General features: G+C 49.3%; 1 protein-coding gene across 1 annotated transcript in view; it reads right to left on the bottom strand.

The window, feature by feature from the left end:
- Positions 1-8180, bottom strand: part of MYH9 (myosin heavy chain 9) — an 89321-nt gene extending 81141 nt beyond the window's left edge. The window contains exon 1 of the mRNA XM_045780077.2: positions 7966-8180. The gene's annotated coding sequence lies outside the window, so the exon portion shown is untranslated. The remainder of the gene's footprint in view (positions 1-7965) is intronic.
- Positions 8181-17751: the final 9571 nt, after the last annotated feature.

The following is a 17751-nucleotide window of genomic DNA, read 5'->3' as shown; positions in this document are numbered from 1 at the left end:
AGATGAAAACTGGGGGCACCTGGGTGGCTCAGTCGGTTAAGCATCTGACTCTGATCTCAGCTCAGGTCTGGATGTCAGGGTCGTGAGTTCAAGGCCCCAGCATGGAGCCTACTTAAAAAAAAAAAAAAAAATAGACAAGAACTTTAAAATGACTCCCTGCCACCACTTTTCTTACCCCAGAGAGTTCCAGACAAGTGCCTGGCATGTGCGCTTTGTCAAGTGGAGAGATGAGTAAATGGCATTTGAAAGCTCTGGCTGCCTGGGCCGCCTGCCCCAGGCTTACGGGCAAAGGCAGCAGGGAGCCCAAACACTTCAGACAACTAGGAGCCCCCTCTGTGCTGGGCACCGGGTAACAAGGTAGGGAGCTAGACTTGAGGAAAGACCCCGCCTCTGACCTGCGGGTCCTCTGACCTCCAGGTCCTCAGTCCAGTGGGTTCTAGCATCTTCTCCCCCATCCCACACCAGTCGGATTAAGTCACCCAAACCAGTTCCAATGCGTGTCTTTATGTTTATCAGACAGGAAGCTCCTTCTCCAGCCCAGTGACTTCATGCAAAACACAGGAAATGCGGCGGCTTTTGAACGCAGGCAGCTCTAAATTCAGGAGCCTCTAGGGCTCTGTAACAGCCTTTTTTGAACATGCCTCATGAACGCAGCTCAGCTCAGTGTGACAAGGTGAACTGCCCCGTGTGGTAAGAAGGATGCGAAGGCTGAGACGGTGACAAGCTCAGCATCCGACCCAGGAGATCTTCTGGCAGGTTCCGCGGCCACCCTCATCCCCACACTTTCTTATCAAGAGACAGACTTCTGGGACGCATTTAAAATCTTTAAAACCTGACCACATATTTCCTCCCACCCGCCAAGGACAGATGATGCTGATGAGAACATGGAAAAGGAGGAAGGAGGAGGGGGTAAGGAAAGAACTAGACCGCTTCACGTATCTTTACGTGTAAATTACAAGCCCTGGAAAAAGCAGGCAACTCCGCGCGGCTGGCAGGGAAACTGAGGCAGTGGTCTAACAGCTGACGGGAGAAAAGGTGAGGGGCCAGTCCCAGCTCTGCCTGATCTCAAAGCCCTTATTTTGTTTCTTCCACCAGGAGTTTCCGCATTGAAAATACAAGAAATCGATCCCCTCAGTCCTAACGCGACTTAGAATTACTAGAAATGAGGAGTGGCTGACGGACAGTGGAAAGCCAGTGTGGCCCTCTGAAGGGCCCACCCTGCTGCCTTGGCGCTACCCCATGTGAAATATTGATTTTTGAGCTGTGGGAACTTTCAGCTGAAGGGGCCCTGTCCAACTGGAAGAAGTTCAGAGAAACTGAGAACACTTCCCACCCAATTTCTTAACCGTAGCACCCCTCCCCCCCAAAAGCAAAAGACGAGGGTGTGGAAGAATAGACTCTTGAGGAAAGATTAAAGGAGCTAAGTATGTGTTGCTTGGCTAAACAGTGCACAAAGGCCAAGAAAGGGAAGATAACACTTTAAAAACACTTTTAAATGGGGCCACGTGATTTTGAGAGAAAGGCTCTGGTGCTGAGTGAAACCAGGAGCCCGAACTTTCTACCAACTCACAGAGTAAGCTCTGGACAAACGGCTCCTTCTCTAATGGGGGGTGAAATTATCCTTCAGATCCCCTCCAGCTCACACATTCTCTAACTCTAAGGAAATTCAGGAGGGAGCGTTTTTACTGTTGCTCAGTTTTCTTTTAAGCAGGGCATCATTCAGAGTCACAGGCCACATGAAAGGGAGAAGTCTCGAAGAATCACAGTTCCCAAAGTGTGAATGTCTGTGGAGGTGGAGGTGAGAGGAAAATCCTCCCGAGAGGCCCCCTTCTCCTCTGGGTGGGACGGCCTGTAAGGACCATCAGGACCCAGGACCTCCGAGAGGCACGGCGGGCGGTGAGGGTGGGGAAGACCGGCTGTACCTTCCACTTCCCCACGGGCCTCGGCCCAACCTGCCTCAGCAGGAAGCCACACCCTTCGGTGGCAACTTCCGGAAGGCCCTGCAGGGCTCCCTCCAAGCCACAGTGGGAGGGATCCCGGTGCAGCAGCTGGAGATGAAGAGCGGCTCAAGGCCACCGAAGAGCTGGAGTCAGACCGGAGACACTCCCAGGAAGGCCTCGCCCTCAGCTAAAGGCCATCAAAGAGCCTCTTTCGGGTCCACCTGCGGGGGGCTGGGGGCTGGGGGCTGTGTCCCATTCTGGGTCCTGAATCCCCTCAGGCTTCAGAAACTAGAGGGCAGAACAGGGCCCGAGAGGGATGCCAACAGAAGCCCGCCTCAGTTACTTTTTAAAGAGACACACATCAGGGGCAAGAGGGCAGCTCCCCCCTGCTTCCCAAATATTTGGTGCCTTCACAGCATGAGGTGGGGAGGTGGGGACAGGGGAGAGGACAGCAGCCAGCATTGGCCTTCAAACCATCTGCCCATGTGGTGGCAGGCCCATTTTAGACCCAGGCTCACTTTGCGTGCTCCTGTGTGACTCACGCCATTCCTCCAGGAGGCCCAGAGGCTGCCTGGCAGGGACACAGGCCTGTCCGAGACCCTGATGGGGTCTTCTGCTGGCTGCGCCACAGGAAAAAAAAGCCAGCTCAGTGGTGAGCAGAGCTGGTACTCACAGCATCCAAGGCTAAGATGGTCTTTCTTGAGAAGGCGATCGGGGCCCTCCATTCAAAACACCCTTTTGGGGGCGCCTGGGTGGCACAGCAGTTAAGCATCTGCCTTCGGCTCAGGGCGTGATCCCGGCGTTATGGGATCGAGCCCCACATCAGGCTCCTCCACTATGAGCCTGCTTCTTCCTCTCCCACTCCCCTTGCTTGTGTTACCTCTCTCGCTGGCTGTCTCTATCCTGTCGAATAAATAAATAAAATCTTAAAAAAATAAAAATAAATAAATAAAAAACACCCTTTTGATCACATTTTCTCAAGAATTTGGGCTTTTCCACTGTTATTAATACATTAAAAACCGCAGGCCAGAAGTCTGAGGACAACTGGGGACAGAGGGGGAAGGGGCACGTTAGTGGTCGCGGTGATCCCGAGTTTCAAAAAGAAGAGACTCTAGGGGCGCCTGGGTGGCACAGCGGTTAAGCATCTGCCTTCGGCTCAGGGCGTGATCCCGGCGTTCTGGGATCGAGCCCCACATCAGGCTCCTCTGCTATGAGCCTGCTTCTTCCTCTCCCACTCCCCTTGCTTGTGTTCCCTCTCTCACTGGCTGTCTCTATCTCTGTCAAATGAATAAATAAAATCTTTAAAAAAAAAAAAAAAAAGAAGAGACTCTAAGTGAATGAAGGTCTAGGTTAGCCCTATGGTCAGAGGGGGCTCCCCAGGAAAGAACAGGGTAGGATTTGGAGCCAGGGGAATTGTGGGAAGCCTGGCAAAAGGGTATTCCGAAATACTTTCCAGACACACACTGCGGGCTTCCTTTTCTCATACAGCGAAGAAAAAGCAATCATCTATCATTTCCCAGAATATAAGGGAGTGGACCAGAACAGGCGTTTGTGTAAGGGGTTCCTCTGGAAATATGATGTCATGGGGAAGAAAACAGGACCCAAAACGTTCCAGCCATGAGAGCAAGTCAGTCGGTTTTTAAGACCCTTCCTCCTTCCTTGCACACAACAGGCCCTCAATAGGAAATTGGGAATCGAAAGCAAGGCATTTTGAAGTTGACTACAAGACTACAAGACTAGCCAGAAGACCCCCCCTTCTTTTGACAGGTAATAAAACTAAAAAGGCCGTGTAGTGAAAGAGTAATGCTCATCCCCCACTCCTGCTTCCTGGGCCCTCCTCCCTTTCTGGAGGCAGCCGCAATTACCTGCATTTCAGAATCTTTCCATGCAGAGCCCGGGCGACATACTATGTTTTACAAAAAGGGAGCACGATACATACTCCTTTGCACCTAGTTTTGTCCACTGGCAACATATCTTGCAGAGCATGCCCTAGGAGTACTTACAGACCCGCCTTGTTTTTCTAAGGGCCACGCTGCAGGACCCCCATTGCAGAGCTGTGCCACGATTTATCTGACCCTTCTGATGGGCAGGTTGCTTCTTTCCTGTCTTTTTTTATGACAAGAATATCCTTGGACGCTTCCTCTTGCATTATCTGAGTTTATCAGTGGGTTGAATTCCCAGAAATTAGTCAGAAGGACTATGCTCTGGCAGACACTGCCAAACTACCTTTAAAAAGAGAGCTTCTTAGAACTTACACTCCCATCAGTGTAAGGCATGAGAGCCAGCCTTCACCACTGAGGCATCTCGGAGAAATTAAAATTACTGAATCTTCCAGTTTCCCAGGCACTCTTGAGTTTAACGGGTGGGCACATAAATTGGCCTGACGTCTTTGTAGGGTGACAGGGCCCTTTCTATCGAAATCAGATTTTCCCCCAACCAGAGCCAGAAGCCAGGTCTCCAGACCCTCGAGTCCTGTGCTCTTTCCATGTCACCCGTTTGGCTCGACCCTAGATTTCCTGGATCACAGGAAGCCAGGTTTTAGACCTCAAACCGCAGAGTGCCTGCACACCTCCCGCCTGGGCCAGAGCCCTGAACCGAGGCTACTCGGCAAAAGCTCGTCACTGAGTGCATCCAAAAGCATGAGCGGACGGGCCCCAACCCACCTGGGCTTCACAGTCCACAAGCACTGTACACACTCATACACACACACACACACACCCCTTTTCAGAAAGCAGAAAGAGCACTGAGCAGGAGCTAGAACACCATCTACCCTTCCCCTCGCTGTTTCCGCACCTGAGGACCCAGGAGTGGAGACCTGTCATTTACATATTCTCTTAAAAACTGACAGAGCCACTGCGTATCAGGCCCTTTATTACACACCTTACTTCTCTTAGTTCTCACATCTTCAGGGTATGGTCCTCATTCCCATATTACAGAGGAGGGCCCTGTGGCTCAGGGAGGTGATGTGACCCGCCTGAGGTCATAAAGCTAATTAAGGGGCAGGGGCAGGATTTGAAGCCTCGACCCCACTCTTCCCAGCTCTAAGAATGGCATTCTGTAATTCACAGGAGCACTACCACTTCCCAGGGAGCAGCCTCCATTCCGTGGTCACCAGAGGACTTGAGCCCAGGAGTTCAGCGCACCAAGGGTTAAGGCCGAGAGGCAGTGACTCTCTGGGGCTGCACAAAGGGAAAATGCACTTCCTGCCCCTGCGGGCAGAGATGCTGTTTTATGCTCAGCAAATTAGGACGTTTGTTTAATTAAGACGACACACAGATTTTGTTATTCTAAATATTTTTGGAACATGATGCTTGGGAGGAAGCTGTCAAGGCACGGATTTTTTGTTTTTCTTTTGCTTTGGGTTTCTTTCTCCCCCTTCAAGGGAAGGGTAAGGCCAGGCTCAGAGGAAAACAACAGCCAACCCCTCCCCTCCTTTTGAAATAAAGATGTCAAGCTGGTAAGGGCTGTCTTAAGTACTTTATTGAAGGATTAGCTAGAAGAGGAAGTGAAGAAAGCACAGCGAGCCCGGTTTCTAGCAATACCCTAGCAGGCTACACAACAATGCCGCATTTTCTGAGTGCGCTTTTCTCCTTCTCAAAAGCTAACAGATCCTCGTTTTGTTTTTTCTGGAGCAAGAACAGGCAAAAGGCAGCCTGTGATTAACATGCGTCCTTCATCCTGCAAGAGGGAAGTTGTCCCATCTCCAACCCCTTAGGTTAAAAAGTTTAAAAATAAAAAATTTTAAAAATGTAAAAACCAGAGAGCTGGGACCCTGAGCCTCTCTTTCCTTTACGCTCCTGTGCCCTTCAGGCAAGCAGCCCCGTAGAATGCACCTCTGGAACGGAGCTGCCCTTCCCCACACAGAGCCTGCCAATCCAGGCACCTGGATCTGCCCACAGGCACTGCCGGGATTTGCTGAGTGTGAAAAGTAGAGCTCTTTGGGGTCACCCCGCAGCCAAGTGGGGGGCACAGTGACTCCCAAGTTACACGAAGCAATCTCCTGACTGCTCAGTTATGCACTAAATGAGGCCTCCCTTGCCAACACTGAAGGCCTGCCTCCGTTTGCCAGACCTGCAGTGTGCCCCTCCTTCCGAGGTAGCTTTCCTCCTGCCCCCCCCCTTGCTCCAGACAGAAGTGATGGCCCCTCTCCGAATTCCTAGTCACTGGCGTGGTATGCTTGGGACACTCCTCACAGGCCGTCTTTGTATTTCAATCATTCAGACACTATTTCCCCTAGGGGGGGACTGGGAACTCCTGGAGGGCAGAAGCCTCTAGGATCTCTGGCAGAGTGGGCTGGCTCCTTTCTCCCAGTCCCCATGACTCACCGTACCTTTCTGAGGACCATGTCATCTGCGCCTCACATTAGAGTCATCTACCGATTTGTCTCAGCATTCCCTAAGTGCCCGAAGGCAGGGGCCAGGTCTTACTCAACCTCACACCCCCCCACCACCACCTGGCAGAGTCCCTGGCACCAAGCAGCCAGTTAAATATTTGCTCAATTACACATCTATGTACCCTCCCCCTGCACCTCGCAGCCTTGTATATAAATTGGCTAATATTAATCGAGTGATTGTCTAAACAGGCCTTAAAGCAGCCTCCCTCCTTTCCAAAAGGGGAATAAACCACCAGGTGAGGTATTAAGGCAGGTCTCGGTGGTGTCAGAAATGGCCACAGTGTTGCAGGAAGGAGCTAAGGCTCTCTTCCCCTTCAACAGTTACTCAACAGTTACTTTGAAATCCTCTTAAACCCAGAAAAGGATGCAATGAACCAAGGAGTTGCTGGGCCTCTCTACTGCCCAGCGGAGAGAGGCCGCCGGTCTCCAGGGCCTGCGAGGACCTGGGACTTCCCGGGAACCTTTTCCCCACACCGGCTGGGTGGGGCCACGGACAGCAACCGGGCCCTCACCCTGCCCCACCTCAAGGCAGCCGGCAACCCTGTCCTGGAGGGTACTGTGTTGTTATAAACGACCGGGCTCCCCGTAGGGAAAGAGGGGTGCAGTCCTGCCCCGGGCGTGGCCCCAGGACAGGATGGAAGGAGGCCCCCGGCACAGTGAAGCAGGGGAGGCAGGGTAACAACCCCGGATCTGGCCCCAACAGGGACGATGCAATAGCGCAGGCCTGGTCCTAAAGGAGCAGGGCCCAGCTCCCCGCCCCCGCCCGCGTGGGGCGGCCCCCAGGTGCGGTGAAATCAGGTGCGCTCGGGCCGGCGCAGATGGCTTCGGGCATTCCTGGGCCTTCCACCCCGGGGTAGCGGAAGTGAAAAGTCAACGGCTGAAGGGCTGTCGGGGAGGCTGAGGGGGAGGGGGAGAGTCCTTCCTGCCTCGCCCGGCACCCGCCGGGTCCCGGTTCCCCACGCACCCACCGCACCTCGCCCCGTCCCCCTCCTCCGCCCAGCCGATCGCAGCCGGGCGAATGAGGAAGTCGGGAGCGGAGGGCGGAAACTGAGCCGAGTGCAATGTCTGCAGCAGGACGGTCCGAGTCTGACTCAGGCGGACGCCCTGACAGCTGCCAAACGGTCCCCGCCTGCCCGTTACCTCCGTTTCGAAAACGCCTGGAAACTTCCAAAGCAGCCGCTGTCCCGAGCCCCCCACCTCACGCTCACTCGGTCGGGTCCTAGGGACAGCGGCTCCCCGGAAGGGGTTAAAAAGTTTGCCCAACTTGGGCACTTGACGAGGCGAGGGCGGGGCGCGTGCCCCCGCAGCAGGGGGAGGTTGAGGCTCCCGGTGCCCTGCCGGGCAGGGGGAGGGGCGGAGGGTTTCCGGGGAGCGCCGGCCCCGAAGCCTTCGCCAGCTCCCGAGGCCTCGCCTCCAGCGGCGCCCTCCCCGAGCGTCGCGCAGGGGGTCCCCCGGCCCCTCCCGGAAGGATGCGGTGCCCCGGCCCGGGCCCGCGGCGTTCGCGGCCGGCCGCGCCGGTCGCCGGCCGCGCGGAGGCCGAGAACCACACGTCGGGCCGCTCGCCCCAGACGCCCAGCGTCCCGTCGCCACCGCCCCCGCCCAGGGCGGGACCGGCCGGTGGGGCTCGCTCACCTGAACCTGGATCTGCGCCGGGGAACGGGCGCTGCTTCTCCCGAGAGGGCTTTCTCGAGCGCTCGGGCGACGGCGGGGTGGGGCGAGCGCGCAAGGCGGGAGCTGCAGCAGGTCAGTCTCGCTCAGCCTTCCGTGCCCTGCCCGGGAACCGCGGTGATCTGCGCGCCTCACCGCACCCAGCTCGGCTCCTCGCCGCCTTCCCGCCCCGCCCTTACAGCCGCCCGCCTATTCCAGCCCGGCGCCGGCTTCGGGGCGGAGCCTGGAGGGACGACACCGCCCCCCGAACCGCCTCGCCCACTCCAGCCCGTCCCCGGTCTTGATGGACAGACACCTTGGCCTATGGGAGGGGTGGAGGGCGGAGCCTCTGGGTCCTGCGGGGTGGGTATTCATCCTCCCCATCCGCCCCCACCTCCACCCCCTCCACCTTCCTCCGCGCTTCCTAGGCGGGAGCCCCGCCCCCGTAGGGCGGGCCCGACGAACAGCCAGGTTCCAGGGGGAGGATTGACACAGTGAGAATCCAATCAGGAGGAGGAGGAGGCTCGAAGAGGTCTCCGGCCAGGATTTTGGTGCAGTGCCGGGACCGGGCGAGGCCGGGCGGGAGCCGGCTGGGAAGGTCCCGGGCTCTGACACTCCGCCCCTCGAGCTGTTTTCCCGGTCCCATGTCATCCTACCCGAAGAACAGATATTAAGTACCATATATGGGAAAAGTGCTATTTTACATAATTATGATGGCCTGCGGGGGCGGGCAAGGACTCAGCCCGGGATCCGGTGCGGGCGCCCTGAGTTCGATTCCTGATCCTCTCTTCAGCGTGGGCACGCCGCGGTCTTCCAGCCTCCAGACCTTTCCTCAGACGGGTTCCTGGGGTGCACTTCCAAGCCTCTTCACCTGCACGTGATGAATTCGCACACTTTCCTTCAGACATTTGTTACCAGTGTTTTCTTGGGTGTTCTTTTTTTCGGGTAGGCAAAGAGCCACTCGTTTTGGTTACTGCCCACTACACGAGGATAAAACTTTATTTTTATTAAAAATTTATTAAAAATAAAAACTTTTTTATTAAAAAAATGGCGCAGTCAGTAGAGCATGAGACTCTTGATTTAGGGGTTGTGAGTTCAAGCCCCACGTTGGATGTAGAGCCTACTGAAAAAATTGTTTTTAATTAGAGAACATTTTTACACTTATCTTTTAATCCCTCTGCAATATAGTTTGGTTGTGGCTTGAGGGAGAAATCTAATACAATTTACCCAATAGCCAGTTGTCCATTCCTTATTCATCACCTTTCCAACTTATATATGCTCGGACCTGCTTCTGAGTTGTATCCGTTGACATTTCTGTGTGTTCCGGTGCTATTTCCAAAATACTTTAATGGTGGTAGCTTTATAATACATTCTATATGTAAGAGGGCAAATTTCTCATGACGCTTTCCTTTTGGAATGTTCACACTATCATGACTAAACTGTAACTTCAGAAAAAAAATGTATGATGTAAAAGCAAAAGAACACTGGGAAAAAAAATTTGCAACCCTAAGAATTACTACCAACAATATAAAAAGAGCTCTTCTCACTCATTAAGAAAAACCTCACGTACTCCAAAATAAAAATGGCCCAAAAAAGGAACGGACAAGTAAGAAAGAAGAAACATAAATGGACAATTATGAAAAAAAAATAGTCCTTAGATATGCAAACAAGGAAATGCGAGCAAAATATCATGAAATGCCATTTTTCACCTAAGAAATTTAAAATTAATAAAAATTAAAATGCCCAGTGTTGGCCAGGTTTAGAGATACAGGTAGGAAAGTCAGTTGATCAATTCTCTCTGAGAATTCACCGTAAAAAAATAATTGGAAAAGTGCACAGATAGTGGTTTAAAAGGTACTCTTTTCAACATTGTTTAGTCACTAAATATTAGAAGTAATTGTATAATATTAGAGATTGATTGAATAAATGTTGATACATCCATATGCTTCAGAAATACCCAAAGTCACTAAAATTTTACTTAGATTTATGTTTACTGATTTAAAATATACTAAGGAAAGAAAAGCAAATTATAGAATGCTATTATAGCAGGATTTCATTTATTTTTGTGCAATGTTTATGTGTCTGTCTGGGGGGGTGTGTACATACGTGTATGTCTCAGAGAGACAGAAAATGAAATTTAAAAAGGCTTGTATTAAAGTGTAAATAAGGTTTATGTCTCGGTAGAAGATTTGTGACTGATTTTTTTCTTTTGCTTATCTGTGTTTCTGACACAAATATCACTTTGCATAATTTTATCAAAAGTAGAAGAAAACTACTCATTTCTATGTCACCTCTTCTAAAATGTCTTCCCTGACCCTGCAGGCCAGGTAGGTGCCTGTCCTTTGTAAGATCACATCACCTTTCCCTTATCTCCCTCACTGCATGCTAGATTTTAACCCTCCATCCCCTGGCTATTTCCTCTGCCCAGGCTGGGAGCAGCCTGAAGACACATAGGGGCTGGCTGTGCCTTATTTTTCTCTGTGGACCTGGAACTAACACAAGGCCCGGCATAAAACAGTCCTCAGTGAATACTTGAGCAGAACTCAGCATCTGTTTTCTTATCTGTAAAATGGGTATAATCACTGGGTCTCTCTTAGCCCCAAGGACTGTCGGGAAGAACACAGGAGACCCAGACCTCAAGTTGTTTTGTAAACCATTAAGTAGGTGCTCCAGGGTGCTCAGTTGGTGAAAGCATCTAACTCTAGATTTTGGGGGCGCCTGGGTGGCTCAATCGTTAAGCGTCTGCCTTCGGCTCAGGGCGTGATCCTGGAGTTCTGGGATTGAGCCCCACATCAGGCGCCTCCACTGGGAGCCTGCTTCTTCCTCTCCCACTCCCCCTGCTTGTGTTCCCTCTTTCACTGGCTGTCTCTCTCTCTGTCAAATAAATAAATAAAATCTTTTAAAAAAATAAATAACTCTAGATTTTGGCTCAGGTCATGATCTCAGGGTCCTGAAATCGAGTCCTGCATCAGGCTCCATGCTGGCTGTGGTGTCTGCTTAATATTCTCTCTCTCCCTCTCCCTCTGCCCCTCCCACCCTCCCTCTCTAAAAAAATAAAATCAATAAACAGCTAAGTAGTATTCACTTACCATAGAGCGTTATTGATAATGTTCATTTCCATTTTCCTCATATCCCCAGCCTCCCGGCTCCACCCTTTCTAGGGAACTGAGGTTGCTAAGAAGATGGAAGGTCTCTGTTGGCCAGGCCCTCAATTCTCTCCTCCCCATCCACTAGCCTAGATGCTTCTCTAACTCAGGAAACCCTCCCACCTGCTATCCAGCCCGGTAACCCCTCCTGTATCTCCCAAGAACCAAGAACCTGGATCCTTGACAGTGTCTACTCTTGACAAATTTGAGGAAAATGTTTCATCTATTTTGTCTGAGAATTAAAATAATATTATGGTTGGTACAGAAAATACTAAAAAGAGAGAAAATTTACATCACCCATAAACTTAATCACCACAATAATGCAACTATTTACAAACGTTGTTCCCTTCAAATCTATATACACACACATACATATTTGAATGAAATTGAGAGGTCCACATATATACGTGGTCACCTGATATATGACAAAGGTGCCACTGAAATAAGTGAAGAAAAGATGAGCTTTTTAATAAATGGTGCTAGGTCAATTGCATATCTACATGAACCGAGAATCTTGACCCCTACCCTCACACCATTTATGGAAATAGTTCAGAATGGATCAGAGTCCTAAATATGAAAAGCAGACAACAAAACTTCTAAAAGAAAGCATAAGAGAATTTCTCCATGACCTTGAAATAGGCAAAAAATTTCTTAAGACACAAAAAGTATAAACTATAAGAAGGGACTGTTAAGTAGAACTTAATTAAAATTCAGAATTCCGTTCATCAAAAGACACATTTAAAAAAGTGAAAAATCGGGGCACCTGGGTGGCTCAGTTCGTTAAGTGACTGCCTTCGGTCCGTGTCATGATCCGGGGGTCCTGGGATCAAGCCCCGCATCGGGCTCCCTGCTCTGTGGAGGAAACTGCTTCTCCCTCTCTGTCTGCCTACTGCTCCCCCTGCTTGTGCTCTCTCTGTGTCAAATAAATAAAAGCTTTAAAAAATGAAAATAAAAATATAAATAAATAAATGAGTGAAAAATCAAACCACAGACTGGGAGAAAACAATCACAATACGTATATATCAAAGGACCCGTATTCTCTGCCCAGGCTGGGAGCTGGGATCCGTATTCCGAATTTATCAAGAACATCTATGTTAAGAAAAAGACACGGGGCACCTGGGTGGCTCAGTCAGTTGTCTGCCTTTGGCTCAGGTCATGATCCCAGGGTCCTGGGATCGAGCACCCGTGTTGGGCTCTATGCTCAGTGGGGAGCCTGCTTCTCCCTCTCCCTCTGTCCCCTTCTCTGCCTACTTGTGCTCTCTCTCTGTCAAACAAATATATAAAATCTTAAAAAAAAAAAAAAAGAAAAAGAAAAGACAGACGAGGTGCCTGGTGGGCTCAGTTGGTAGAGCATTTGACTCTTGATCTTGGGGTTGTGAGTTCAAGCCCCACACTGGGGGTAGAGTTTACTTAAAAAAAAAAGAAGAAGAAGAAGAAAGAGAAGACAGCCAACCCATTTTTTTTAAATGGGCAAATTTGTATGGGCACTTATAAAAGAGGATATCTAATTACCCAGGAAGCCATAAAAAGCTGCTAACCATCATTAGTTATCACAGAATGCAAATTAAAACCACAAAGAGGTAGCGCTGTCCCCAACCAGCGTGATTAAAATGAGATACGAAATGTTGGCAAGAATGGGAGCTACTGGAACTCTCATAAATGACTTGAGGGAGTGAGGGTAGTTTCTCCAACCACTCTGGGGAAGTGTTCGATCGTATCTACTCAGGTTGAATATACATGGATACCTTACAACCCAGCAAGTTCACTCCTAAGTATACACCCAACAGAAACGAGTGCTTAGGCCCAACCACAGTACATACAAAAATGTTCATAGCAGCTTAAAAAAGCCAAAAGCAGGAGAAGAAAATTATATCAACAGTAAAAAGAACATATGGAGCATGTTCATACAATGGACTAACATACAGAAAGGAAAAAGAACAAAGTAGAGTTAACATGTAAAGAAATAAGAAGATGTGGGGCACCTGGGTGGCTCGGTCCGTTAAGTCGGCTCACGTCATGATCTCAAGGTCCTGGGATCGAGTCCCTCATCAGGCTCCCTGCTTAGCGGGAGGCCTGCTTCTCCCTCTCCCTCTGCCGCTCCCCCTGCCTGTACTCTGTCTCTCCCTGTGTGTCAGTTAAATAAGTAAAATCTTAAAAAAAAAAAATACAAAGACGTAAATGTCCGTGAACCGATGAATGAACAAAATGTGGCATCTTCATACGGTGGAATATTAGTCAGCTCTAAAAAGGAATGAAGCCCTGATGCCAGCTACAACACAGATGAGCTTAAAAACACAATGTTGAGGGGCGCCTGGGTGGCTCAGTCGTTAAGCGTCTGCCTTCAGCTCAGGGCACAATCCCAGGGTCCTGGGATTGAGCCCCACATCGGCCTCCCTGCTCCGCTGGGAGCCTGCTTCTTCCTCTCCCACTCCCTCTGCTTGTGTTCCCTCTCTCGCTGGCTGTCTCTCTCTGTCAAATAAATAAATAAAATCTTCAAAAAAAAAAAAAACACAATGTTGAGTGAAAGTAGCCAGTCACGAAAGAGCGCGTATTGTCGAATTGCGTGTGTATGAAACGTCCAGAAGAGGCAAATCTGCAGAGACAGAAAACAGCTCAGTGGTCGTCGGAGGCTGCAGAGAAGAAGAAATGAGAAGTTACTGCTAAGGGCTACGAGGGTTGAGTTTCTCAGGGGGTTTTTTTGTTTGTGTCTTTTTTTTTCTTTTTTTTGAGGCAATGAAAATGTTCCGAAATTGGATTGTGGTGATGGTTACACACTCTGTGACTATGCTAAAAGCCGACCGAATTGTATCCTGGGAAGAGTTGGCTTTGTTTGCCTTTTTTTTTTTTTTTTTTTTAGACAGAGAGCGAGCGAGCGAGCAGGGGAGGAGCAGAAGGAGAGGGAGATAATCTCCAGCAGATTCTACACTGAGCCCAGAGCCTAACACGGGGCTCGATCCCAGGACCTCGAGATCATGACCTGGGCCAAAACCGGGAGTCAGATGCTCAACTGACTGAGCCACCCAGGTGCCCCTCAATTGTACTTATTTACTTATGTATTTATTTATTTTAAGATTTTTAATGTATTCATTTGTGAGAGAGAGACAGAGAGAGCACACAAGCAGGGGGAGAGGCAGAGGGAGAGGGAGAAGCAGACTCCCTGCTGAGCCAACCGGAAGCCTGACCTGCGGCTCGATCCCAGGACCCGAAGATCTTGACCGGAGCCAAAGGCAGACACCCAGCCATCTGAGCCACCCAGGCGCCGCCTATATTTATTTTTAAGTAGGCTCTACACCCAACATGGGTCTTGAACTCAAGCCCTGAGACCAGGAGTCACAGTCTCTACCAGCTGAGGCTGGTACCAGTCAGGCTCCCTCTCCCCCTCTCTTTTTTTAAATTGAACGCTTTATTTATTTATTTTTTAAAGATTGTGTTTATTTGACAGAGAGAGACACAGCGAAAGAGGGAACACAAGCAGGGGGAGTGGGAGAGGGAGAAGCAGGCTTCCTGCTGAGCAGGGCCTGATGTGGGCCTCAATCCCGGGACCCTGGGAAGGCAGACGCTTAGGCACCCAGGCGCCCCTAAATTGTGTACTTTAAAAGGATGAACACTATGGTATGTGACATATCTCAATTAAGCTGTTGTTTTGTCGTTTTTAATGAGTGAATCTCACAGACATACTGTTGAGTAAGAGTTTAGATACAAAAGAAAAAAGTAGCTACTGTATGAGTCCATTTACGTGACATTCTAAAACAGGCAAAATCAGGGTCTACTGACAGAAGCCAGAATGGAGGTTCCCTCCGAAGAGTTTGTGAATGGGAGGGGCCACGGGAGCCTTCTGGAGTACTGGAATGTTCTAGATCTTGATCCGGTTGGTGGTCACTCTGGGTCTACCCATGCAAAATGTATTGCTTTGTGCACTTAAGACTTGTGTGCTATCCTGACGGTAAATTCTATGTCAATGGAAAGGAAAGTAATAAAATTGGAGCAAAATATAAATAATTGGTAAAGATGAATAAAGACTATGAGAGTCCTTTGTACTATTCTTGCAATTTTCCATAATTTTTTAATTCCTTTTTTTTTTTAAGTAGGCTCCATGCCCAGCGTGGAGCTTAAGGTGGGGCTTGAACTCGCAACCCTGAGATCAAGACCTGAGCTGAGATCAAGAGTCGGATGCTTAACCAACTGAGCCACCCAGGCGCCCCTCTATAAGTTTTTCAATTACATAAAATTAAAAGTTTCAAAAAACATAAAGAAAGAATTATGATTTGAATTATACTCTGTATGTGGCTTTGTATTCCTGCTAATTATTTTTCTCCTCAACATCTTGGGAGCTCACCTGCCTACAAACATACTTTGGATTTCCCTGTCCTAAAAACAAACCAGAGGGGTGCCTGGGTGGCTCAGTGGGTTAAGCATCTGCTTTTGGCTCACGTCATGATGCCAGGGTCCTGGGATCGAGCCCCGAGTTGGGCTCCCTGCTCAGCGGGGAGCCTCCCTCTCCCCCTCCTCTCCACCTGTGCTCTCTCTCGCTATCTCTGTCTTTCTCTCTCCAATACATAAATAAAATCATAAATAAATAAATACCAGAAAATGGACTGTTACCTAAAATATACAAAGAACTCTTAAAGCTCAACAATAAGAGAACGACATGATTAAAAAATGGGCCAAAGACCGTAACAGTCACTCAGCAAAGAAGAAACACAGATGGCGAACAAATACATGAAAAATGCCACCATGTCATCAGAGCAATGCAAATCAAAATGAGATATTACTACACACCTATTAGAACGGCCAAAATCCAGAACAGTCCAAACACCAAATGCTGGCAAAGACGTGGAGCAAGAGGAACTCTCATCGATTGCTGGCGGGAATGCAAACCTAGTTTGGAAGACAGTTCTTGGCAGTTTCTTGCAACACTAAACACACTCTTCCCATATAATCCAGCAACTGCACTCCGTGGTAATTTACCCAAAGGAGTTGAAAACTTACATCCACACAAAACCCTGCACACAGATGCTGACAGCAGCCTTATTCATAATTGCCGAAACCTGAAAATAACCAAGATGTAGGTGAACGGGTAGAGACATCCAGACAAGGGAATATTACTCATCACTAAAAAGAAATGAGCTATGAAGCCATGAGAAGACATTGAGGAAACTTAAATGCATGTCACCAATGGAAAGATCCCTCACCTTGCTCTCACTCACCTCCAGCCCCTCCTCTCTCTCAACTACTCCTCAGAGGTCAGCAAGCTGAATGTCTCACCCAGGTCTTGCCTTCCTAGACAGCATTTGAAACTAATCAACATCCCCTCCCACCAACACAGACTTTCTAGAAACTTCCCAGAGGGACGGATCACCTTCCTTGTTCCGTGGCTAGGGTGGACACTCAGCTGGAATGCACAGGTGTGGGCTGCATCTGTTTATTAAAGACAGTGTTTCTTCCAGTTACCTGGTACCTGTGGTATACCTGTTGTTCAGTGGTTTTTTTATGTGTTTTTTTATAATTCTTATTTTTTAAGAATTATTTATTTATGGGACACCTGGGTGGCTTAGTTGGTTAAGAGTCTGCCATCGGCTCAGGTCATGATCCCAGAGTCCTGAGATCGAGTCCTGCATCGGGCTCCCTGCTCGGTGGGGAGTCTGCTTCTCCCTCTGCCTGCTGCTCCCCCTGCTTGTGCTCTCTGACAAATAAATAAAATCTTTAAAAAAAATTATCGATTTATGTGATCTCAACACCCAACATGGGGCTCAAACTTACAACCCTGAGGTCAAGAGTTGTATGCACTACTGACTGAGCCAGCTGGGCATGGAGCCCAACATGGGGCTTGAATTCATGACCCTGAGATCAAGACCTGAGCTGAGATCAAGAGTCAAACACTCAACTCACTGAGCCACCTGGTGCCCCTTGTACGGCGTTTTCAATCGCTCCTCCACCAGAGCTCACATTTATTGAGTGTTTTACCATGGGGCAGGCACTCTGCTAAATGCTTCATTTAAGCATTATCTCCACTAATCCTCACAATCACTGTGAGGGTAGATACAAATATCATCCCCGTTTTAGAGATGAGGAAGCGGAGGCTCAGGGAAGTTGAGTGGCTTACCAAATTCACAAATTCACGCATCTACTAAGTGGCAGAGCCCCGCAGCAGCCCGCGTCCGTGGAATTTCAGCTCCCCTCCTCTCCCCCCTTCTCGGTCTGTGCCCTCTCTCCTGAGCTTCCAACCCACTCCCCCACTTTGAGATATCATCTCCATGGGAATGACTTCCAAATCCGTATCTCCCACCCCAGCCTCATCCTGATGTTGGGTCTATTTTTTTAATTTGTTTTTATTGTCGTATAATACATACATAATATAAAATTTACCACCTTAACCATTTTTGAGTCCACCATCCATCTCCAAAACTCTTGTTATCTCACAAAACTGAAACTCTGCACCCACTGAGTAGTAACTCCCATCCCCTACCACCTCGTCCCAACTCCTGGAAAGCCACCATTCCACCTTCTGTCTGTCTGATTTTTGACTCCTCTAGGTACCCTCGAATCACACAGTATTTGTCTTTTTGTATGTGGCTTATCTCACTGAGCGTCATGTCCTCAAGGTTCATCCATGTAGTAGCACGGG

This window comes from Ursus americanus, chromosome 17, assembly GCF_024610735.1.
Source record: "Ursus americanus isolate L20-20 chromosome 17, mUrsAme1.1.p, whole genome shotgun sequence".
Lineage (NCBI taxonomy): Eukaryota > Metazoa > Chordata > Mammalia > Carnivora > Ursidae > Ursus > Ursus americanus.
The sequence above is the reverse complement of the archived record's forward strand: the minus strand, read 5'-3'. Positions and strand labels throughout refer to the sequence as shown.